Raw genomic sequence first — 18,063 nt, forward strand, 5'->3', positions numbered from 1 at the left:
GTCTGCAATTCTGCAAACGTACACTAGATGGCGCCACCAGGTGGTGAGATGCACCACTGTCGATCAACCAGCGTAGATTGCTGCCTTGGCCACGCCCTTGCATCAACGCCATTGCTGAAGCCATGTGCTGTGTGCTGTGGGAGTAGCCACGACCTCCTCCTCTTCTTCGACGTCCCCTGGAACTCCTTGTCTGGTAACTAGGGGTAACGGCCTTGTTGCTGTCTTGACCAGGTTCACGTGTGCAATTCCTGATTAGATGGGAAGGGGAACCACAGCGAAAACAGTGTCTAGCTGCAAAAGCATTTACTGTGTGCTCAAACTCAGCATCAACACTCTTAGGCACAGCATAACTCCCCTTTAAAGACAAACCTCTTTCTCTTTGCCTTTTATCCTGTTCATCCGCAAGCCGAGAAGAAATGTATTCAAGGGTTAATTCAGTTGAAGGCATAGCTTCCAAAGTTAGAGCTAGAGTCTCATAGCTTTTATCAAGAGAAGACAACAATATGTATGACTGCTGCTCCATAGAAAAAGGAATGCCCAGCTGTCTTAGTTGATTAAAGGCAGACACCATTTTGGCAATATGTTCTTTCACACACGCTCCCGGTTGGAGACGTAAATCAAACAAACATCTTGTAGCATGGATCTTGGCCCCCGCAGTGTTTCTGGAATTTAACCGCTGCAGAACCGTCCAGACCTCATGCGTGTTCTTTAACTCAGAAACATAAGGCATTTGCTCTGGTCCCACTGCCAAAACTAGTAGACCTTGGGCTTTCCTGTCGCGTTTCTGTGAAGCTGCTGCTGCTGCTTTGGCTTCTGCAGACGCGTCTGCAGCTGCCTGTAAAGGCGGTGCTTCAGTACAGCTCCACAACTCTTTTGCTTGCAACCAAACCCTTACTCTAGCCTTCCAATCTTGCCAATTTTTCCCATTGAGTCGCGTAAACGGGACAGTAAAACTTTCCTGGGACTCTGCCATCCTCCCTGGGGCTTAGGAACGATACTCACACACCTGTAGACCGTCTCCCAGCTGCTGAGGTGGCTCCTTGAGGAATCAGACGTCTTCCAGCGAGTACAAACTGCGCAGTGCCTCTTTAAAACTTTTCTAGGCACGTTGCAGGACTCAAGCTGCTTTGGAGGCTTTCGTTGTCGGCAACCGCTTCTGTCTTCACTCCAGTCCTTGCATAAATCACTCTGAACTGCTCTCCTTATCTCCTTCTTGACGTACAAACATCCATAACCTGTCCCATTAAACTTTAATTAGTTTAATGTAAATGCCCAGTGCACTTCCTTCTTTAAAAGTCTCACCACGGCAGAGGATTTCGCGCAGCAGCTAAGAAGGGCAGGAGAGGCAGCATCTTCCCAAAAAAGAGTCCTGGAGCATGCGGTTTGTAAATCAAAAATAAGGTTTATTTACAAAACACCAAAAAACAACCCTGGCGACGAACCACACATCTCAGCAAAACACACACCCAAAAGGGAGAAGGGGAAGAACAAACAAACAGGGGGACTATTTATACAGACTCATGTTCCTGGAAGCCTAATGACCTCCAGCTGCTCAGTGATTAGAGCGTTTCTGCTACTCTTTTAACCCTTTGATAGCAACAATTATTATGTATTTTATTTCTATACCGCCTGTCAGGGTTTCGGGGAGAGAAGGGCAGATGGGGGAGGAGACAGAGAGCGAGGGGGAAGAATCCCAGAGAGACGAGGAGGAGGATGACAATGACCAAAGGTCGTCCGTGAGTCTGTCCAGTGAGTCAGAGGACTCCCAAAAGGGAGCCCCCCTGGTCAGACCAAGAGGACCCCAAGGGGGAAGCAATCAGGAGCAGGGGAGCGAGAGGAGAGCCCCCAGTGGAAGTGGGAGATCGGAGCCGGTTTCTCCGCCGGAACGGAGTGAAGGGGGTGGAGTTACCAGTGTGTCAGAGGGAGCAGAGCAAGAAGGAGACAGGGGGAGGAGATCGGAGCAGGGCGCTCTGCCGGAAGGGGCAGAGAGTAGCACCGGGAGCAGTGTAGCGGTTGAGAGAAAGGTCAGGAGCAACGTACACGCGCCAAGTTCAAATGTGGAGGCGCGCGGAAGTGAAGAGAGCCCTGGGGAGGAGCCCGGCCCCAAAGCGCGAAGGAGGGGGGCAGAGGCGTCAGAGGATTCAGCCTCGGGCGAGTCCCGGCGGGAGGGAACCCAGGGGGGCAGAAAGACCCTGCGGAAGAGGAAGGAGAGGAAGAGGTGGTGCAGCACAAGCCTCTTAAACTGGTGTAGAGGCGGTACCGACTCAGAGGGGACTTCAGCGGTCTAACGTTCAGACGTAGAGCCACGGAGATGGAACGTATAGGGAGCAATGATCTTCAATAAAGACTTTTGTAAATAAACTGGATTGGACTTGGGTCTCTTGTGAGCTGGGACCAACGGGTGGCTCTGACACCGCCCTATACCCGAAGGTCTCAGGGTGGTTCACATTAAATCACTTACATAAAATCATAATAGAAAGCAGATTTACTCCATCACCCGCCGTGAAAAAAGTCAGCATGTTAAAAAGGGTCTAGGATGTCAGGTCAGGGTCTAGGATGTCAGGTCAGGCAAAGGCCTGGTTGAAGAGGAAAAGGCCCCTTCTTGTTTTGCCACACTCCTGACTTATTGAGGAGGACGCACATGAAGAAGGGCCTCAGAGGATTATCTCAGGGTCCGGGTAGGTTCATATGGGAAGAGGCGTTCCTTAAGGTATTTTGGTCCTGTGCTGTTTAAGGCTTTATAGGTCACTTTGAATGGGGCCCAGAAACTAATCGGTAGCCAGTGCAGTTGGAGCAGGATCAGTGTAATATGGTCGAACTGTCTAGTTCCGGTGATCAACCTGGCCACTGAGTTCTGCACTAGTTGTAGTTTCCATCTTCAGAGGCAACCCTACGTATTGCAGTAATCTAACTTTGAGATTACCAGGGCATAGACAACAGTAGTTAGGTGATCCCTGTCCAGACAGGGGTGTAGCTGGGCTACCAGCCAAAGCTGATGGAAGGCACTCTGGGCCATTGGGGCCACCTGGGCCTCAAGTGAGAGCAAGGGATCCAGGAATATCCCCAAGCTACAAACCTGCTCCTTCAGAAGTAGTGCATCCCCATCAAAAGCAGCCAATCTCCCACACTTCTGGTCTGAGTAATAACATTTTAGGAATCAGCCCCTGCCTACATGGTCTGTGGTCGGAAATGATGGAAGCTGTATTCCAGCAGCACCTGGAACCCCACAGACTCTCCATTCTGGGCAAAAAGAAATTGTAGCTTCACATTTCTTTGATAAAACTGCAGTTGTCCAGCCTACTTTCATTTCAGGATCAAATCAAATCAAATTTTATTAAACGGTCACAGACCAGATTAACTTGTACAGCTAGTCAGCGAAGCATAACACCGGAAAAAAACAAAGGACAATTTCAATACAGATTAGGCCATAACAGCAATTTAAAATTAGACAGCATAAATAAAATTAAGTATTTGCCTTCGCCTGCATATTGACATTGGAAAGCTCTTGTTTCCTACGCCTAATAGCGGCTACACAGAATTTGGCAACATTGATTGTAATTTCAGGAACCTTATCTTCTACCAAGGCTCTCATACATTGGAGTTCTGGTTCATTTTTAAGCTTTTGTAGAACTGAGGCAATAAAGGTCGGGTGTAGATCCTCGTAGTAACTACAGTGCAGCAATACATGCAGACTTCTTTCCACTTCCGATGAGCCACATGGGCAAACACGTGACTCATATGGTTTGCCCTCATATCTGCCTAGCAGCAGGGCAGAGGGCAGAACGTTGAATCTGGCCAGGGTAAAGGAGTGTCTGTACTTAGGTATTTGTAAATCAGCCAGATAATTTGCGGGTGAAAATCCTCTCCCAAAGTCTCTAATTGTGGCATGTTTATCCATTTTGCCCATATGACATTGCAACTCTATGTCCCTAATGCGTTGAAGCACTTGACTTTTGGCTCTCTCATATCCTGCCGCTATCAAGAGCTGCGGGGAGAATCCCAAGCTTCTTATCTTTTCAAACAAGGAAGCTTTCCAGGTAGAATGAAAGGTGTCTAAGAGTGTTAAAGGAGCCAAACCGGCCGGGGAAAAAATAAGTTTTAACCAATAGTGTATCTTTAGAATCCACAACCACGCGTTAACAGGTGATTGTCCAACTTCTAAGCGGACAGCTATATTAGATACACAGGGGGGATCCCCAATAGACACCGACAGAATTTTGTTTGAAATGCCTCCATAGGCGCAAAATTTTTAAAACTGCAAACCTGGGATCCATAAGTGAGTTGTGGGAGTATTTTTGCAGCAAAAACCTGGGAGGCTGCCGGAACGTATTTACCCCCTTTCCCGTGAAAAAATCTTGTAAGGGCTTTATTGGCCCTTCCTGCGTTGGCAATGGCGTTTTTCATCTGTTGGTGCCACGAGACCCTTTCCTGAAAAGTTATTCCCAGGTATTTGAAAGTTGCTACCTGGTCAATAGGTTGACCGTTTATTCTCCATTTGTGTTTCCTTCTTTTTTTTGAAAACACCATAATTTTAGATTTGCTGTAATTTATTGATAGTTGTTCCGCTTGACAATAATCAGCAAGTGATCTCAAAAGCTTCCTCAAGCCAACGCAGGAAAAGGAGAGTAGGACTGCGTCGTCCGCATACAGAAGCACCGGGAGGGGCAAACCTGCCAGTTTGGGAGGGTGGGCATTTTCTTTCACCATATTTACTGCTAGAGAGTTGATGTAGAAATTAAATAGCGTTGGCACGAGGACACATCCTTGTTTAACCCCATAGTGCGTTTGAATTTCTTTGGTTAGATGGCCTGACCGATCACATCTTACCCTCACCCTGGTGTTTTCGTATAGACCACAAATAAGGCGTAATAAGCGTTTATCTATGTTTGTAGCGCCAAGCTTTTCCCAGAGTCTATCCCTTGGTATTAGATCAAAAGCCGATTTAAAATCGACAAAAGCTGCATATAAAGACCCCCCTTTTCTAGAATATTTGTCTGCCAGGTGTTGAAGGATAAGGGCCTGGTCTATAGTTGAACGCTTTGCTCTAAAGCCAGCTTGAGCTTCTGATAGAATATGCTCTCTTTCCATCCACTCCACTAATTTATCACATAAATGAGCAGCATGCAGTTTACTAATAATATTTAATAGACTGATTGGTCTGTAGTTAGCTGGCTCAGTTCTGTTTCCTTTCTTGAATATTGGAATGATGATGGCTAAACCCCAGTCCTCGGGGATAATAGCCGCTTGATTTATACTAGTGAACAAGGCGGCTAGCACAGGGGCCCACCATTCAACATTTGCCTTAAGAATTTCTGGTGGGATATTATCAGCACCCGGAGCTTTCCCTGATTTAAGAGATTGAATAAGGCCAGTAATTTCTTCTGTGGTCACAGGGGGCCATTCCTTGCCAAATTCACTTGAAGCAGGAAGCAGAGCTGGGACCAGTTGATTTGATGAATATAATGAGAGGAAGTAGGCCTCCCATGCTCCAGCGGGTATAGAGTATTCAATTTCAATTGGGGAGTCTCTCCAGCTTTTTGCAATTGTTTTCCAAAACGTGGCAGAATCTTTCCTTCGAGAGGCCTCCACTAGGCACTGCCATTCCTCCCTTTGTGCCTGGAGCTTACCAGGAAGCGCTTAGTAGAGATGATACCCCCCCTTCAGACCTGGCAAGCTTCCAGACAGGAAAGAGATTGGAATTTGATCCTAAATCCCCAAAAATTGGTACGAACTTCCCGAAGCCTAAGGGCTTCCTTACAGGGAAACAGCGAATAATGAACTTTGTATCTAGCCTAAATGACATACTGCCAGGAATGGTTAATTTTAATGACAACACCTCGGTGGAATATCTACATTATGATGGTCACTCAGTGAGAGCACTGACCACTTTTAGGGATCAGAACCTGGCCAAGTTTATTTTTAGGTCAAGACCTGCCTTCTTAAAAGCACGGATAACAATACTTAGGCTCTTTGAAAATAAGGCTCCTTTGAGCCCCCTTTTGAAAACTAAGCAGGCAAATCTTAGAAAGGGGAAACAACTCTCAAAATTCTGGCCTGACAAACAGAATCCGCAATGCCCTCTGAGCAAAGGTGAGGATTTCTTTACTATGGAAGAAAATATCCTAATTGACCAATTCTGGATGTTCCCACCATTAATACAAACTGACACCTTGGGAAGACTAGACAAGCTAAGAGATAAGCTGACCGAGAGAGCTTCAGGCAATGAGGTTATTAAGGGGGACCAAAAAAAGACCACAACACGTAACCTTCAGATTAAAGTGGAGATTAACTTTCCACCAAGAGAGAATGTGCCACCCTTCAAGGAGAGCACTCCATCACCCCCCCCAAAGGAGAAATATCCCTAAGGTGACCCCACCAGACGTATGGGACAAAATGAGATACCTAGATGAAACAGAAGTGGGCCAAAATCAGGCCGCAACAGAATATCCACAGAAGGAATTTATGCATAATAAAGATCCGGTGTTCACAAACGTGAGCACTTTGCATCCACCTATTGAAATCATAGAGCGGCTGGATAGTCCGCCATACAAAGACGATAGGCAACCGATACATAGAGCGACAAACCCTAAAAGTACGTTAGCTAATAATTGACAAAGACTCGACTGTGATAAAGCCAATCTTAAATTTTTATCATGGAACATTGCTGGTTGTCTCAACAAGGCGACTGACCAATCATTTGTCAATTTTATTCAATATCATGATATAGTCTTCCTGCAAGAGACATGGCTAACAGGAGACTTAGATGTAGATGGTTTTGCCTCATCTTCACTCGCAGGTTCATTTCAGGATCATCTACCACTTCTCTGAGTCATCAAAGTCGAAAGTTTCAGTCTTACTTTTCTTTTGGTGTTTGCTCACCATGGAAAATTGTATTTGTCCCTTTTTCTGCCCCTACGGAGCAGATGATGGAAGGGGGGGCAGTTCAGCATGTTTGTTAGCAAAACTGCTACTTACAGCCAAAGCAATGAAAATGTAATTATCTCACCCAGCAATTATCCAAATCACTATAATTTGCTCACTTCTCTGAACCTTCTCAGGCTTTCTAGGACGCAAGAAATCAGTCAATAAGCAAATCTCAAAGTGGTTATAAAGAAACCGCATGCTATTGAGAGCAGGACACAGGGATAATGCTCATGTGTCTCTCTCTCTCACACACACACACACTCACACACACATATATAAAATATTGATCAGATTTAGCATCACTGTGTTGGCAATCTTGGCTAATAGGGTCTATAGTTGTAACCCTTTGATTCTCAAATGGTGGTTGTGAACAGTTCTTCTAAAGCTGTATTGACAGAGTTAGGAATTACCCAATGTAGCCTGTTCAAGTCATGCAGCTGCTCTGAATGGAAACAGGAGGTGTGTGTTTAGAGAAAAGTCTGACCACTAGGATGCTGTGGCTATTGATGTTATCTCTTCTCCCTCCTGCTGCGTGCAAAGTAGATACTCTTAGGTGTCCCATGAATTATCCATTCCCTGCTCCACATCAGTGGTACCAACCAGGTGGCCTCATCATTGGTGGGATTGCTTCTCAGGTCTATTATGTCTTCAATGAAGTTTCCTTCAAGGAGCACCCTTCACAGAAAATGTTTGATGTTCCATTGTAAGATCCTTTCCCCTCTTTGCATCATTCCAAATCTCCTTTGCTTTTGTGTCAAGTGTTTTAGATTGGAAATCTGAAGACAGATATTGTCTTAGTTATTTTTTCAGGTGCTGTGGTAATCTGGGGAAAAAATTCAAATGATAAGACCAGAGCCATGTCTAAAGTTGTCTTTCAATTTCTCAAAAGTTATCTTCCCACATTAAAGAATCCTATTTTTTTCTGCATTTGCAGGGAACTTTAGTAATTTTTCAAGGTATGGGGTTAAGCTTATCTCATTGTTGTGCAGTGGGCAATATGTGTGTATATATTTTACTTACAAACCTTTTAAAATATATATTTATATATCATTATTTTATAAACAATATCAAAGTAGCTTACATCAGAAATACATAGAACCAAGCAGTAAGCAAAGTTAAAAGCCATATTAAAAAGCTAAATATGTGCATGTTTTTCTTTCTAGTAAACATTTATACAATGCTTTCAAATTGCCTCCTCTGTGGAAGGAGATAACTCATGTTGTTGTTCCCTGAGTTTTAAAATAATGTTGGGAGATGGTGAGTCTGGCTGGTAAGCCCCTGTGATTAGTGGTCTTGCTGATTTTTTTTTATAAAGGAATATCCTTCATTTTGCCTAAATAAACAATTTCCCCCCTTTAGATAAATAAAGAAAAGGACTTTAAAATATGTAGCAATTGACAACTTTCAGGGGTATAGTAGATTCTCTCCCAAGATTCCCTCTGGGGAACCAAGAGAACTGAGAAGTTCAAGAAAGAAATTGATAGCATGTGTTTCAAAGTGTTAGGCATGCTCTGAGAGAGCATAATCTTTATATGAACTGCGCTGAGTTTAATAGCTTAGAAACATCAATGACATTTAAAATAATTTCATGTCAATCTTAATCAGTTTGTGCTAAAAATGGCATTGTGGCAAATTGATCTCATATTCCACAGTTGTACATTAATTATCTTTGCTTACAGTGTAGTAACAAAATTCTACCAGCACATTCTTGCCTTGGCATTTGCCGTGAAAGAGATAAACGAGAACTCCAAGTTTTGTCCTAATTTCACTCTCGGCTTCCACATCTATGATAGCTACTATGATGCCAGAATGACCTATCGTACCACTCTTGACCTGCTCTTCAAATCACATAGATTTGTTCCCAACTACAAATGTGACACCCAGAAAAATCTTATAGCCATCATTGGGGGACTTAGCGCTGACACCTCCTTCCACATGGCTGACACAATTGGCCTCTACAAGATTCCACAGGTAGGATTTCTGAGAAGGTATCACAAAATACACTCTTGCCTTACCATTTTGGGAGTCATTTTGAACTTTAGAAAAAGGAAGGATTTTTCACTGACATTTAAATCTGATTTTTTTTAACTGACGCTACGGTTGTTGTTGTTGTTGTTGTTGTTGTTATAACAGATTTCAGTGCTTTAAGTTGACCTGAGCTTTCTGCAACTCCACCTCATCTGGTTTAAAGTGGGTCTAGTACATCTCTGTGCATCCCCCTTCAAGCGCCATTTCCCTAGCATTTCATTTCTAGAAAATCCATTCCCATCTCCATGTCAGCCATAAGGAGGACACATGCTTGCTCCATGAACAAACCTGGGCCTGGAAATTACAGCTCCCAACCTCACTCCCTGCCAAACTCACTGAAACAAAAGGGAAATCACTGCCTTCTAACATCCTTCTGTCACATGCACTTACGATCTCAATTCTTTCAAAGTGCTTGCTCCTGACTCCATTCATTTACTTTTTCAATTTCCCCCTTTCCTTTCAGTTATAAAACCTTTTGGGAGTGAGTAGGGGCCATTGTTTTGTTTTGTTCTTGTTCTTGTTTATATTTACTATTTTGTGTTTCCCCCCCACATTTCTATGCTGAAAACACCCCAAGATCTTCAGATGAAGGAAAATGCGCTACCTACCTACCTGACTAACTAACTAACTAAGTAACAACCTAACTAACTAACTTATTGGGTTTAACCCATAAATTCCTTAAAATGTATTTTTTTTTAATAAACAGGCATCTGCTGCTAACCAATCTCTTTATCGTACTTACATTTTCTTTTAGCTCACATATGGATCATTTCCCCCAGACAAAAATTATGGAAGTCAAGTACCATTTTACCGCATGGTGCCCAATGAAGCCCATCAGAATATGGGGATTATCAGTTTGCTTAAGCATTTCGGATGGACCTGGATTGGGGTCTTTACTGTCGATGATAATAGCGGAGAACATTTCTTGCAAACCCTGGAGCCATTACTTTCCCATAATGGAATCTGTTTAGCCTTCACACAAAGAATCCCACAAATACCCCGTTTTGATGACTTGGAGGAAGTTCGTGATATAGTCTTAAATATTTATGTTCATTTAACAGATGACAAAGCCAATGCATTTATGATGTATGGAGAATCTATGACAATTATATGGCTCAGAAGTATTCTATTTCTAAGCGATACTGAAAATAGGGAAATATCAACATTTAAAAAGGTGTGGATTATAACAACTCAGATTGATTTCATATCAACAGGATTTCAAAGGAGTTGGGGCCTTCAGATCTTCCAAGGTGCTATTTCGTTCACAATTCATTCACAAAATGTCCCACAGTTCCAAGAATTTCTTCAGGGAATAAAACTTTACTGGACACAGGGAGATGGCTTTTTCAAGGACTTCTGGGAGCAAGCATTTGATTGTACATTTCCAAATCCTGGTGTGCCAATAGAGGTCAATGACATGTGTACTGGGGAGGAAAGGTTGCAGAGTCTTCCAGGGTCTGTATTTGAAATGAGCATGACCGGCCACAGCTACAGTATCTACCAGGCTGTTTACATTGTGGCTCGTGTTTTGCAAGGCATATACTTGACTAGCTTAAAGAAAAGAGCAACAGGAAACAGTGGAATATCAAAATTTCAGGATCTGAAGCCTTGGAAGGTAATGTGTTGCAATTGAAGAGTAGCAAAATATTGGACCATTTCAATGAACAGATTAGTAAAAAGTAAAAGGTAGATCACAATTGCCAGAAACAAGTAGATGCTGAAATGTTATTGCGTGTCTCATTCACTGAAAAATATTTAATATCAAACAACTGATTCATGCTTGGTCTTTGTTAGAAGATGCTACATAAGTATAGGTAAATAATATCCCTAAAGAATGGTGGCAGAAAATCATTGCATTTTATCAAAAACTCTGTTGTGTTATTTTCTTTTCATGTATTTTGTCTCTTTCCATAGCTGCACCATTTTTTCCATGACATTTCATTTAACAACTCAGCTGGAGAAACAGTATCATTTACTGATAAGAGAGAAATGCGAGGTGGATTTGACATAATGAACATGGTCACATTTCCAAATAAGTCCTTCATTCAATTGAAAATAGGATCGGTGAATCCCTATGCTCTTGATGGAAAGGAATTCATCATTCATGAGGACATGATTATGTGGCCCAAAGGTTTTAAACAGGTCTGGTATCTGGGGTCATTCAGATGTCTTCAGATTGGTCATTCAGGTGTCTCAACATAACCATCACTGATTTCTTTCATAAACGCATGAAAATAATTTTGATACCAGCTGGACGCAATTATGAACTTCACAAACAAAACTAATCTTTTGTTTTAATAATGTTTACTATGCCACATTTATACATGGCAGTGCTTACATTAGATAGATAAAAAAACTGAGGCGAAAATAGGTGATATCCCTTTTAAATGGTAAGTGGGCATACTACTTTTGAAGGGCACATTTTAAAATCTAGGTAGTGCTGTAACTTTCCATTAGTTTCACTTCACCCTGAAGGTCCATTCTTCCATTGTCTCCTGTGGCAGATCAGTGATGACAAAACCCTAACCATTTCTGTATTCCTAAAGTGTTATTACCGCTTCCCCAGTCTGGCTTGGAAAAGTGAATTGGGCTATGTTTTCGATGTGTACCAGCATTAGAGACGCACTGTCATATAATGTAGATTGTCTATCATTTGCCTCCCCTCCCCATCCTTCTTCTTCACCATATGCAATTTGAGGTAAAGTCATCACCATCATTGTTTAGGCCAAGTAGGTTTTTTCTCTCCTATGATTGTCTTGATGGTTTGGGTGGGGGATGGATTTTCCAACTTCATTGGAAACCTTACAAGCAATATTGGGTGGGTACAGTTAGTGGAGGCAGTCTGGTAAGTGCTTCTCAGATTAATCCTAGTTCCAGAGACTTTCCCAAAGGCTCTGTGACCTGTGAGGATGACTTTTACATTAATTTGTGCCATTAGTTTGCTGGTGTTGGCCTCAAAGGAGTATGAATCATTAATTGTGGTTGTTTAGTCGTTTAGTTGTGTCCGACTCTTTGTGACCCCATGGACCAGAGCACGCCAGGCACTCCTGTCTTCCACTGCCCCCCGCAGTTTGGTTATGTTGGTAGCTTCGAGAACACTGTCCAACCATCTTGTCCTCTGTCCCCTTTTCCTTGTGCCCTCAATCTTTCCCAACATCAGGGTCTTTTCCAGGGAGTCTTCTCTTCTCATAAGGGGGCCATAGTATTGGAGCCTCAGCTTCAGGATCTGTCCTTCCAGTGAGCACTCAGGGCTGATTTCCTTCAGAATGGATAGGTTTGTTCTTCTTGCAGTCCATGGGACTCTCAAGAGTCTCCTCCAGCACCATAATTCAAAAGCATCAGTTCTTCGCCGATCAGCCTTCTTTATGGTCCAGCTCTCATTTCCATACATTACTACTGGGAAAACCATAGCTTTAACTATACGGACCTTTGTCGGCAAGGTGATGTCTCTGCTTTTTAAGATGCTGCCTAGGTTTGTCATTGCTTTTCTCCCAAGAAGCAGACGTCTTTTAATTTCGTGAATCATGAATACCTCACCCTATCATGACAGGCTTAGGAGCTTATGAAAGTTTTAAATATTTCCCACACATGGTCTTTTCTCTATGCAATTTTCTCTGTGCCAAAACTCCTCCTGGGTCTTATGGACATACAGTTAGAAAATGACTATGGAGAGGGCCACCAGGTGGCGCGTTGGAAGATGGCCGACAATAACATCTCTCTGACCCATACGAGGTAATTAAGGGGCTTCTATGGGAAGTATGCAGTCTTCCTACCCCCCCCCCAGGACATGGGGGGCACTGCCTTGCCAGTGGTGTTCACAATGCACCCCCTGATCCGAGAGAAGGGGGTGCTGAACACTTGGCACGAGCCCTCAGTGAAGACAGATCTTCCTGACGCCGATTCCAATTAGCGCGTGCTGGTTGCTTCAGCTCGGAATTATAATTGGAAACATATGATTGGAATGAAGCTGAAGCACATACATCAAGTAATGTTCGAGAGATAAGACTCCTGATTAATGGATCTCTGTGACCGGGAGTGACAGATGGATAAGTAAATCTTCTGATGAATCAGCTCTAGGAGACTGTATGTTTGGAATGAATGGGGGGGTGGAGGAAAAAAACTTTTTTTTTCCTTTGCACGATGTGGTATTAATAACCCTTCACCCCAGATAGAAATAAGATCATTGCGTTTTTATTAATCACATGCAGGAATTCAAGAACTGTGTGGGATGGATTATAACAGCAGTTTAAAAATGGCGTCTCGCCAAGACAGGCTTGCCGGAGAAAGAAGGACAGGGGGAGGAGAATCAGGATTGTTCGAAAGAGAAGGAATGTTGGAACGCAAGCTTGACCTGACAGAGCCTCCTGATTCATTCGATTTATTTGGCAAGCCTGAGAAAAGTAAAGGACAGACTGAAGATTATTATTTTTTTATGGAAGCGTTGAACAGAGGCTGTCCCTGAGCGATATGATCTTTGAAGAGTACAAAACCCACACAGAGGATGCCTGTTTTCAATCTGCTTGTGAAAATTATCAGAGATAGCAAAGAAAGGAATATACAATAACAACAAGAAGAGAAAGAAAGTAATAAAGGACTATCTGGATTGAACTGGATTGAACTGTCTAATTAAAGCAGTAATATAAGTGAAGTTTGGACTCGTTCAGAGTTTTGGACTCGTGCGGAGCTTGATGTATGGGTACCCCCAACAAAATTTAAAATTTGGCTGTATAATTTGGAACTAATGTGATTTGGATAATGTGATGTGATTGGCCTGTTAATAAAAATTATTTAAAAAAGAAAAAAAGAAAATGACTATGGAACTTTGCTACAATATAGGATTATGGCTGCAAGACTAATATATATGGACAAAGATGGAAGATCCTTTATTCTAACAATGGAATGGGTGTTAAAACTTATGGACCTAGCTGAGATGGCAAAATTGACATGTTTGTGCAGAGAAAAGTCATTCTTAACATTTGTTAAAGGCTGGAAACCTCTCATAGAAATTTTGCGTGAAAAAGAAAAAGAAATAATTACACTTTGATTTGAGGACTGAAGATAATGTTTGTGTACAGAAAGTGGCTTTCTGGGTGTTATATTGGAGTGGATAAAGTGAATATTGCTTATTTATAGCAGACAGAGAAGGAACCAGAAGTCAGTTACATTCTGAATTTTATTTCTCTCTCTCATTTAACCTCTTTTCTATTTCTTTCTCTTTGTTTCTCTCTTTTTCTTTCTTTATCTCATTTTTCCACCCATATCTCTTTATGTTTTTATTGTATTCAGATCAAAGTCTTAGTTTGGACAAAAAAAGAGAGGGAAAATATTCGATATTAAGTTTTGTATTTTTATCTACAAACCCTCATAAAGTTTATTTAAAAACCCCTCTCCCAAAAAATAAGATAATTTCCTGTTGACAGGTGGTGCCTATTTCTGTGTGCAATGACTACTGCCACCCCGGTAATCGGAAGAAAAGGAAGGAAGGGCAGAAATTTTGCTGCTACGATTGTGTTCCATGTCCAGAAGGGAAGATTTCAAACCAGAATGGTAAATGACGTTTTTCATCGTACAAGACTAGTAATGATTAATGAGTCCTATTGATTTAAAAGAACTTAAATACTATGTTGTGCATGTAGCCACACTATCCTCCTTGTTGTTGTTGTTTAGTCGTTTAGTCGTGTCCGGCACTTTGTGACCCCATGGACCAGAGCACGCCAGGCACTCCTGTCTTCCACTGCCTCACGCGGCTTGGTCAGACTCATGTTTGTAGCTTCGAGAACACTGTCCAACCATCTCATCATCTGTTCCCTTTTCCTTGTGCCCTCAATCTTTCCCAATATCAGGGTCTTTTCCAGGGAGTCTTCTCTTCTCATGAAGTGGACAAAGTATTGGGGCCTCAGCTTCAGGATCTGTCCTTCCAGTGAGCACTCAAGGCTGATTTCCTTCAGAATGGATAGGTTTGATCTTCTTGCAGTCCATGGGACTCTCAAGAGTGTCCTCCAGCACCATAATTCAAAAGCATCAATTCTTTGGCAATCAGCCTTCTTTATGGTCCAGCTCTCACTTCCATACATCACTACTGGGAAAACCATAGCTTTAACTATACGGACCTCTGTTGGCAAGGTGATGTCTCTGCTTTTTAAGATGCTGTCAAGGTTTGTCATTGCTTTTCTCCCAAGAAGCAGGTGTCTTTTAATTTCGTGACTGCTGTCACCATCTGCAGTGATCATGGCGCCCAAGAAAGTAAAATCTCTCACTGCCTCCATTTCTTCCCCTTCTATTTGGCAGGAGGTGATGGGCCCAGTGGCCATGATCTTCATTTTTTTGATGTTGAGCTTCAGACCATATTTTGCGCTCTCCTCTTTCATCCTCATTAAAAGGTTCTTTAATTCCTCCTCCCTTTCTGCCATTTGAATATCTGAGGTTGTTGATATTTCTTCCAGTTTGGTTGATTTCTGAATTCCGGCTTGGGATTCATCCAGCCCAGCCTTTCACATGATGAATTCTGCATATAAGTTAAATAAGCAGGGAGACAATACACAGCCTTGACGTACTGCTTTCCCAATTTTGAACCAATCAGTTGTTCCATATCCAGTTCTAACTGTAGCTTCTTGTCCCACATAGAGATTTCTCAGGAGACAGATGAGGTGATCAGGCACTCCCATTTCTTTAAGAACTTGCCATAGTTTGCTGTGGTCGACACAGTCAAAGGCTTTTGGATCGTCAATGAAGCAGAAGTAGATGTCTTTCTGGAACTCTCTAGCTTTCTCCATAATCTATCACATGTTTGCAATTTGGTCTTTGTTTCCTCTGCCTCTTCGAAAAGCTTGCACTTCTGGGAGTTCTCGGTCTACATACTGCTTAAGTCTGGCTTGTAGATTTTTAAGCATAGCCTTGCTAGCGTGTGAAATGAGTGCAATTGTGCAGTAGTTGGAACATTCTTTGGCACTGCTCTTCTTTGGGATTGGGATGTAGACTGATCTTCTCCAATCCTCTGGCCACTGCTGAGTTTTCCAAACTTGCTGGCATATTGAGTGTAGCACCTTAACAGCATCATCTTCTTAAATTTTAAATAGTTCAGCTGGAATATCATCACTTCCACTGGCCTTGTTATTAGCAGGTCTTTCTAAGGCCCATTTGACTTCACTCTCCAGAATGTCTGGCTCAAGGTCAGCAACCACACTACCCGGGGTGTAGTATCCATGAATATTTTTTCTGCTGCCTTCCAGTAACTTTTTATAAAAACTTTCAAAAATGAATATTAATAAAAATGTTTTAAACAAGGCTATAATATGTTCAGCGCAAAAAGGAATTCAGAAAATATTACACGACCACCAATTAGCATAATATCGGAAGATTGCGGTAAACAGGTGCTTGGACTGGACTGAAGCTAACCAGATTGAGGAGGAGGAAAATGGTGGAGTTTGCCCTCACTTCTCCTGAAGCTTCCAGAGGAGAGGAAGGCAGTACAGTGGTACCTCGGGTTACAGACACTTCAGGTTACAGGCGCTTCAGGTTACAGACTTCGCTATCGCTAACCCAGAAATAGTCCCTCAGGTTAAGAACTTTGCTTCAGGATGAGAACAGGAATTGCACGGCGGCCATGCGGCGGCAGCAGGAGGCCCAATTAGTGAAAGTGGTACCTCAGGTTAAGAACAGTTTCAGGTTAACAATGGACCTCCAGAACGAATTACGTTCTTAACCCGAGGTACGACTGTATTGAATAACACTGGTTGGTTTAGGAAAGTCACAGCTCAGAGACAGATGAACAGAAGACTTGGGAGCTTTTGGGAGAAGAGCCAGGTGAGACAGTGCAACCAGCTGACACTTCATCACTGCAGAGCATTTCTGCCCCTCTTCTCCAAGAACTCAGCGTTCATTGAGTGTGCAAGAGCAAAGGACTCAGAGACAGCTACTGGCAGCCACCATGAGGGGAAGTGCTGTTGCTAGGAAGGGAGGCAGGAAGAGCTCGTTTGGAGCAACACCATTAATGGGGGGGCAGACTGATTCCTTTGTCTCGCGCTGTGATGATTTAACAAACTCATTAGTAAGAACTCTTTCTTGCTTTTCTCTGATCCTTGCATTCACCGGAGGTGGGAGAGAATTACCCGGATTGTGACAAGAGGAATGATGACTTAGATGTAAGAGGCAAAGAACACACATGAATTCCAACCGGAGTTTGGCCTTATGCTATTTTTTCAGATATGGATGACTGCTTCAGATGCCCAGAAGATCAGTATGCAAACAAGAACAAAAATGGATGCATTCCCAAGTTAATAAACTTTCTTTCCTATAAGGAACCTTTAGGGATTGGCTTAACATCAGTTGCTGTTCTTAGTTCCCTAATTACAATTTTGGTGCTGGGAACTTTTATTAAACACAAAGACACTCCCATTGTCAAAGCCAACAACAGGGATCTCACCTACGCTCTCCTCATTGCCCTTCTACTCTGCTTCTTGTCATCCTTTCTATTCATTGGACACCCTGGCAAAATGACCTGCCTTCTTCGACAGCCCACTTTTGGCATCATTTTCTCCGTGGCTGTTTCTTGTGTGTTGGCCAAAACCATCACTGTAGTTGCAGCTTTCATGGCCACCAAGCCTGGGTCCAAGATGAGGAAATGGGTGGGAAAAAGACTGAGCAACTCCATTGTCCTTTCCAGTTCACTCATTCAAGTTAGTATTTGTACTGGGTGGTTGATGACCTCTCCCCCATTCCCCGATCTAGACATGCGCTCAGTAAGAGAGGAAACCATTGTGCAGTGCAATGAAGGCTCAGTGACCATGTTTTACTGTGTCCTGGGCTACATGGGCCTCCTGGCCATTGCCAGCTTCATTGTGGCATTTGCAGCTCGCAAATTACCAGACAGTTTCAATGAAGCCAAATTCATTACCTTCAGCATGTTGCTGTTCTGCAGTGTTTGGCTTTCTTTTGTTCCAACCTATCTGAGCACCAAAGGAAAATCCATGGTGGTGGTGGAGATCTTCTCCATCTTGTCCTCCAGTGCTGGACTGCTGGGATGCATCTTTGTCCCCAAATGGTACATCATTGTTCTGAAGCCTGAGCTGAACAGCAGGGAGCAACTAATAAGGAGAAAGATGTAAAGATTTC

At 42.9% G+C, this 18,063-nt stretch overlaps 1 long non-coding RNA gene across 3 annotated transcripts in view; it reads left to right on the forward strand.

Annotated features, from left to right (window-relative positions):
- The window catches only part of LOC309355930, a 39,715-nt gene extending 22,303 nt beyond the window's left edge, over positions 1–17,412 (forward strand). For all 3 annotated transcript variants that reach the window (XR_014162637.1, XR_014162638.1, XR_014162639.1), the window contains 2 exons: positions 14,373–14,499; positions 17,155–17,412. This is a non-coding gene — a long non-coding RNA (uncharacterized lncRNA). The remainder of the gene's footprint in view (positions 1–14,372; positions 14,500–17,154) is intronic.
- The last annotated feature ends 651 nt before the right edge of the window (positions 17,413–18,063 follow it).

This window comes from Podarcis melisellensis (assembly GCF_964234715.1).
Source record: "Podarcis melisellensis genome assembly, chromosome: 13".
Taxonomy (NCBI): Eukaryota; Metazoa; Chordata; class Lepidosauria; order Squamata; family Lacertidae; genus Podarcis; species Podarcis melisellensis.